We start from the raw sequence: 7,556 nt of genomic DNA, 5'->3' as shown, positions 1-7,556 counted from the left end.
CACACTGGGCAATAAATACGGTAGGCACCCTGGCTGTAAATACATGGAAGTAAAATATAGAAAATTATGAGCAAAACATGCTGATTGAATACTGAATTTCTTTTATTTTACAAAATCACATAAAACCACTTATTACTAAACAAAAGAAACAGAACAATGTGAATCTCCTCAGGGGCACCAGTTGATATTATCTTCTGGTCCTTCTGATTCCTCCCCCATCCTGCTCTCTGTTAATGCAGATGTGGTGTCCTGGTTGCTTTTTTGTCACAGCATCTAAGTGAAAACATAAAAAACAATATAAACATCAACATTAAAACAAGTTTTTTTTTTTTTTTTTTACAAAAAGTCAATCATGATTAATCCAAGTAGGTAACTAATTATAAAAGGGGTTTTCTACATTTTAACATTGTTTTTAGCCCCAATTATTAGAATACTTCAAATGCTTGATTTGAGACAGTTTTTATGTGCTTAAAGTCTAAGCTATATATAAGAAATCGTTCAGTGCAAGATAACATTGGTGTAGCATATATAAGTAAAGGTATGCTTGTAAATGTAAGCAAAGGGACTTACACTTTAGGGCTGCACGATAAATTGCATGTGTTTTTGTCACGCGCATGGCGCGACATTAACTGCACAGAGCCGTAGTTCCCTGACAAGCTGGGCCATATCGCAGGCGAAACGTCCGCGATAATAAATGCAAAATTGCCCCGATTGTCAGTGAACTACGGCTCTGTGTAGTTAAAGCTGCTCCATCTGAAAACAGCTGATGGCGATTTAATACCAATCAAGAACCCGGCATTACGAGTTGCGCGTGACAAACACATGCGATTTATCGTGCAGCCCTATTACATTTGCTTTATGCCCAAAGAATCTGTACAGCTGATCTGTCTTTAAGTCTGATAAAACTAAAAGGTCTTTATATATTTGAAGGGCACAATACTACTCTGTAGGTATATAAGATTAAAGGAGTAGTCCATTCTTAAAATGGGGCCCATTGAATTTTCATAGTAGGAAAAATTACTATGGTCAAGTCAATGGGGACCATTTTTGAGTGAACTACTCCTTTAACATTAGCAGAAACAGTGTGCAGTGTTTTATGTGAGCTTTAAGGTGGCAATATTAAGTAAGTGCTAAGATACTATCATTTATACAATGTATACTGCACTAGTTTTTCTTACCAAGTATTTCAAGTAGGTTTTATTGCTTTAACTGGATCCAAACGGATGATCTTATAATTGTCTTTGTTTAAGAGTACATCTGTAGGATTTTATTGCAGAAAGCTGATGGATATTAACCAGCGAGTCACTATTTGATTTGGGTGAATGAGCTGTGTTCTGACCTTGAGCACAATAAAATCCAAAATGATGACATAAAAAAAAAACATTTTTTATTAAAACTATATGCATCATCTACATTATATGGGAGTGAGGTGTACATCAAGTCAAAGTGAGCTGACTATTTAGTTGTAGTTAATATTTTGTAGTTATATTTTTTTATTTATCCATTCCCTGCTGAAAAAACCAGCTAAAACCAGCTTAAGCTGGTCAAGCTGGTTTTAGCTGGTTTAAGATGGAAATAGCTGGTTTTAGCTGGTCTCCCAGCCTGGTCAGGCTGGTCAAGTTGGTCTCCCAGCCTGGCCAAGGTGGTCTCCCAGGCTGGTCAAGCTGCTCTCCCAGGCTGGCCAGGCTGGTCAAGCTGCTCTCCCAGGCTGGCCAGGCTGGTCAAGCTGGTCTCCAAGGCTGGCCAAGCTGGTCTCCCAGGCTGGTCAGGCTGGCCAAGCTGGTCTCCCAGGCTGGTCAGGCTGGTCTCCCAGGCTGGTCAGGCTGGTCTCCCAGGCTGGTCAAGCTTGTCTCCCAGCCTGGCCAGGCTGGTCAAGCTGGTCTCCAAGCCTGGCCAGGCTGGTACTAGGGCTGGTCAAGCTGGTCTTCCAGCCTGGCTGGTCAAGCTGGTCTTCTATCCTGGCCAGCTTAAACCAGACAAGCCAGCCTGACCACCAAGCAGGCATGACCAACCTTCAACCTTGACATTGATACAATGTTGAAACAACGGTGAATGGTAAACGGTTGCAAAAGGTTAATACAATGCTTAAAAATCAACGTTGAAATTTGATTGAAATAATGTCAGTACGGTGAATGGTAAATGGTTGTTTTATGACATTTTAATTTGTGAATCCTTTAGATAAAAATGTAAAAACTCATTTTATGAAAATACTTATATTTTTAAAATTTAACAAAAGTAATTGATCAAGTTAAAAATATATTAGACACATGCAAATAAATCATTTTTGTATCTTTATTTTTCCCTTTCAAAACAAGTGCCTTTTTGGTAAATATTTTTCTAGGTTGCTCATATTATATAAAGTTTAAGAAGATAAAAATATTTTATGTATACTATTTGATGGATTTTTACACTGGTGCGGCATGTGATTTCCATATGATGAATTCAGGAGATGGATTAGGCTATTTTTGTAAGCATTATTATGGTTGTTTTATTTTTAGTATATTTTCATCACAATGTCTAAAATATAACGTTTCAAATATAAATTTTAAGAATACCATTAATAATGTAATAACATCAAACCTTTTCTCTGCTTTCTTTACGGTGCCACAGACAGCTCCCTCAGCCTTTTGTAAGCAAAACATGCCCATGCGGGTCCACTGTGGGGTTTACTGTGGGAGAGTGTGGGCAGGGCAAACTCACACCACATCCCAAATAGGCCCCACACAGGGCCCATATGGGCAAGGCGTGCAGGCTCCTTATGACTTTGCCCTTTTGAGCCCCATGGGGTTTTTTAGTGGGCATGCCCACAGAAAACCCACACATGCCCCATATTTTTTTTAGCTAGCCCCCATTAGTTTGCCATTAATCATAGTAGGGCCTAATAATTTTTTTAAATATTTTAATTATTAAAATAAGTATTATTATGAAATTATTAAAATAATTATCATTGGTAGTTATTATCTTAGCAGATAATTTTTTATGTTTATTGTTGTTGTTAAATCAAAAACCAGTTACTACACTTTTATTATAATAAAAACATTTATTTTATTTTTTTATAAAGCTCTGTCCATTTAGAACAAAATGTGCATGCATGTTTATGAAATAATTGAACCCACCCCCGGATGAAGATCTAAAAAGCTATGTTTTAAAAGCACAATATTTCTGTTTATTTTAATAGAAGAAATATTTATTGTTAAACAAGTTCTAATTTTCAGTTCTTCTGGACGTGGGATATCTTTTTACCATCTTTATTGTTTTTTTTAACATTTTGTCTTTTGTTATGTGTTATTAGCTATGGTTATTATTAGTCATGTTCGACTTCATGCTGCGCTGCGAGAACCGACATCATACGTTGATGACGTCAATGTATCGCGAGAGCGAGTCAAGAAATTACACTCTCGCGGTACATTGACGTTATCAACCTTGTCAGCGCAGCAAGAACTCGAACACACGTATTTGCGGGCGCGCGCCTCCGTCCTCGTGAGTTCAAAGTGGATTTTAACCGTTTACCTCAGACGACAGTTTTCATTTCTATGGCAAATTCTAAGGTAAGTTTTTATTAATTCCTGGTTAAGTCATTAAAATAAGTTCACAGTTATGTTTATTTTGTTTTTAGTAACAGTTAATTCGATATGACTAAAATATTCTGAACTTTAATGTTGACTGTTTATGCAGTGGTTTGACTGAGCTCGTGACGCATCTGAGCTAATGTAGTGCATATCTTTTATTTGTCTTTAACGTTACCTTCTATAAAAATGTGTTATCCTCGTTCTTCAAATGTATTTGACATTGTTTAGTTAATTATAACGCAACTTATTAAAATGTAGGGTTTGACGCGTAAATGTAAGGTTATTTAACTTACAGTACGGGCACACAGTTTACAGTAGCCTGTTAAAACTGTTAAGAATTTAAACAGAAGCCATTAATTCTGGATTAATAACTATTGTATATATATGTTCACTTTTCTTTACAGGTCATTTTCTTGTTGTGTTTTGATGTTTTCCATTGGCTGAAGAGTAAGTATTATTACTTTGTGTTTATATTTGCATCCAAAACACAAGTGCTCAAAAAGTGCATATCTGGTTTCTCATTATCATTAGGAAAATATAAGAAAATAATTTAGGATACAATGGTTATTGTTCAGCAAAGCAATTCATTTATTTTGTATGTCACTATTCCTTCTACAGTATGTAGGCTTACATATTTCAAACCCTTTGTTTTCAATAGACAGAGACAAAAGTTAATTCATAGTTCAGCGTGGATGTTGACATAAGTTTTAGAGAGGCTTCATATTGACATATAAAATTGGTCTTTGTGGTGGTGTACATAACAGCATTATTTTCTATCTTTATGTATTATGGTTTTAATCATAATTTTTTAAATGATGGCTATGTCCATGAGCTACCACCCACCATTGTAACGCACCACCAAGCTAGCATGTTGTAATAGAAATCAATCATTTACAATTTATTTTTGAAGCATCTCCCCTACAACATTACAATGCATTTAGTATTTGTTTTGTGTTCAGATCAAATTCTAATAATCATAATAACTAAGAGACAGTGTTTTGTATTTCACAATTTATATTTTCTTTTGTTTTTTATTTTATTATGTGTTTTATATTGTAGGCAGATTAATTACCATGCAATTTGAAGAATTGTGATAAAGTCATGTGTCTTTCCAGATGCCCAATCTGTACCACTCAAAAAGTAATGAAGTGACAGTGTACCATGACAAAAAATGTAAACATTCTTTATTTCTTTCAAAGTTGTACTTGGGCCACAGTTTTTTGTATTTCTAACCAAAACATTACATTTATGATTCTATACTAATGAAATATGTTTTTCTTTTTCCAAACTTTATCAAATGCAATGATCGCTAAGATGAGCCTGAAGAGGAGATTTGGGAAGATGCTGTTTATAAGTCTTTGCTTTGCCAGATCACCTGTGGTAAGTTTGTAAAACATATATTAAAAATAGGATTAGAACATCTCCTAATCAAATTTTTTTATCAGGTCGAGATGTCTGCTAACAAGATGCCTTGTTGGTCTGGGCGAGTTTGAAGTCTCTCACAGACAATCCAGAAGGTCTGGAGTCCATCTTAGCTTTTATTGGTAAGGGACTGCACAAAAAGCAACCAGTCAATGTTTGCTCTGCTCAGCATCTCTTTTGGGGGGGGGGGTTAAAGTTGATATGACCTAAGTATTCCGACCCTTTACTCAGTACTTAGTTGAAGCACATTTTGAAGTAGCAGTTACAGCCTCAGGTCTTTTTGGGTATGACACAGCAATCTTTGCAACTTCTGGATTTATTTGTAACCAAAGCGATCAGAAGCACCATTCACTTCTATAGTATTCTTTTATCCTACTAAGGAAGTCAATGGTGCTTCCGGTCAGTTTGGTTACAGCCATTCTCAAAATATCTTCATGTGTTCATCAGAACCCATCAGCAACCATCAAGAGAAATTGGAGGCAGCTGAGCTAAATTGCAGATATTGATGCAAATGATCTGTATAATGTAAATATAATATTTATTTATAATATTTCATACATTTGCAGAAGTTTCTAAAATTCAGTTTTTACTTTGTCATGGGGTATGTACTGTAGATTTATGAGGAAAATATCTAAACAATTACAGTATCATGCAACCACCTTAAAATTTAAATGTGAAAGGGGTCTATCCTGAATACTTTCTGAATGCACTGTAGGTGATCTTGATTGAAGCTTATTGTCACCTTTGTAAACACAACAGCTTTCTTCCTTCATCAGATGACTATGCTATGTTTCTAGACAGACCATTAAAGAACACACAAACACCCTGATGTGCAATAACAAGATTTTTTTATACATTGGCTAAAAATGCATCATTTTTTGAAAATTAAATAACTTTTGTTTCCTCTTTAGATGCTGTCATCAGGTTTTAAGTACAGTATGAGCCAGAATGGAAGGGTGTTGGTGGCCATAAGAAGACTGTGAGCTAAACCTACAACAAAATTCATATTTGCAGTTTTCCTAGAATATTTTTTTTCTATTCAGATGAATAAAATGACTTTTAAATATTATTTTGTTTTCATATTTTATGTTTTTATTCTGTATTTGGAATATTCCACTTTCGCACTACTAACTGGAAACCTAACTGTTTGAAAGAATTTGTTTTTATCTATAAAAGATCAATTTTAACAGCTGCTTTCATGTTTATTTAGAAAAGGCACATGCCATTGTTCACATTCAAACTTTACCTACTTTAGGTGTTTAGTTTTATGGATGGGGTTGTACTGTTGGTAATGAGCAGCAAGTTGCATTCTTGTAATAATTACACTAAAACATGATATATACAGCAAATCATTTGGTGAGTATTGAAATTTAAAAATCTATATTTAGTGTTAAAAAGTGCGTTAAAACTGCGTTGCGATATCAACCTTGATTCACCTATGTTGAAAGTCTGACGTTGAAACAACATTGAAACCACGTTGTGATGTCAACTTTGATTCACTTTGCAAAACCAAAAGGTAATTCAACGTTGATGCAACGTTGATCCCTGACGTTGATTCAACGTTGAAATGCCGGCTGAGTAGCTAAGACCAACCTAAACCAGCTAAAACCAGCCTGGCCGGCTAAGACCAGCCTGGCCAGTTTAAACCAGCTAAAACCAGCCTGGCCAGCTAAGACCAGCCATCCTGACCAGCTAAAACCAGCCTGGCCAGCTAAGACCAGCCTGACCAGCTTAAACCAGCCTGGCCATCTTAAACCAGCCTGACCAGCTAAAACCAGCCTGACCAGCTAAGACGAGCCACCTGACCAGCTAAGACCAGCTTAAACCAGCCTGGCCAGCTTAAACCAGCTAAAACCAGCCTGACCAGCTAAAACCAGCCTGACCAGCTAAGACCAACCATCCTGACCAGCTAAGACCAGCCTGACCAGCTAAAACCAGCCTGACCAGCTAAAAATTGCCGCCAAAACCCCTCTTAAACCAGCATGATACACCAGCTATGAACCAGGCTGGGAGACCAGCTAAAACCAGCTTAAGCTGGTTTTAGCTGGTTTTTTCAGCAGGGTTGTATTGAGTAGAGCGTTTGAGCACTTATTTTGACCCATTTATTTTGGGTGCAAATACAAACAAAGTAATACTTACTCTTCATACAATGGAAAACATCAAACACAACAAGAAAATTATCTGAAAGAAAAGTGAACATAAATGTAGTTATTAATGCAGAATTGATGGCTTCTGTTTAAATTCTTCTACTGTAAACTGTGTGCCCATACTGTAAGTTAAGTTATAACCTTATATTTACGCGTCAAACGCTACATTGAAATAACTTGGGTTATAATTAACTAAACAATGTAAAATCAATGCATTTAAAAACGAGGATAACACATTTTATAGAAGGTAAAGACAAATTAAAGATCTGCTCTACATTAGCTCATAGCTACATCACGAGGTCAGTCAAACTAACAGCTTAAATCAACAGTAAACATTAAAGTTCATAATATTTTAGTCATACCGAATTACTAACAACAAAATGAACATTACTGTGAACTTATTTTAATGATTTAACCA

General features: G+C 35.9%; 1 long non-coding RNA gene across 4 annotated transcripts; it reads left to right on the top strand.

The window, feature by feature from the left end:
* The first annotated feature begins 3,441 nt into the window (after positions 1-3,441).
* Positions 3,442-6,843, top strand: LOC135718400 (uncharacterized). 4 transcript variants are annotated; one of them, XR_012337738.1, is made up of 7 exons: positions 3,442-3,548; positions 3,974-4,016; positions 4,629-4,742; positions 4,884-4,949; positions 5,015-5,113; positions 5,439-5,516; positions 5,903-6,843. It is a non-coding gene; the product is annotated as an uncharacterized lncRNA (long non-coding RNA). The 4 variants fall into 4 exon arrangements; XR_010520758.2 differs by lacking the exon at positions 5,439-5,516 and having other exon boundaries at positions 4,685-4,742; XR_012337736.1 differs by lacking the exon at positions 5,439-5,516.
* The last annotated feature ends 713 nt before the right edge of the window (positions 6,844-7,556 follow it).

Source organism: Paramisgurnus dabryanus, chromosome 10, assembly GCF_030506205.2.
Source record: "Paramisgurnus dabryanus chromosome 10, PD_genome_1.1, whole genome shotgun sequence".
In the NCBI taxonomy this organism is placed as follows: domain Eukaryota; kingdom Metazoa; phylum Chordata; class Actinopteri; order Cypriniformes; family Cobitidae; genus Paramisgurnus; species Paramisgurnus dabryanus.
Note: the sequence above shows the minus strand (reverse complement) of the source record. Positions and strands in the feature narration are given on the sequence as shown.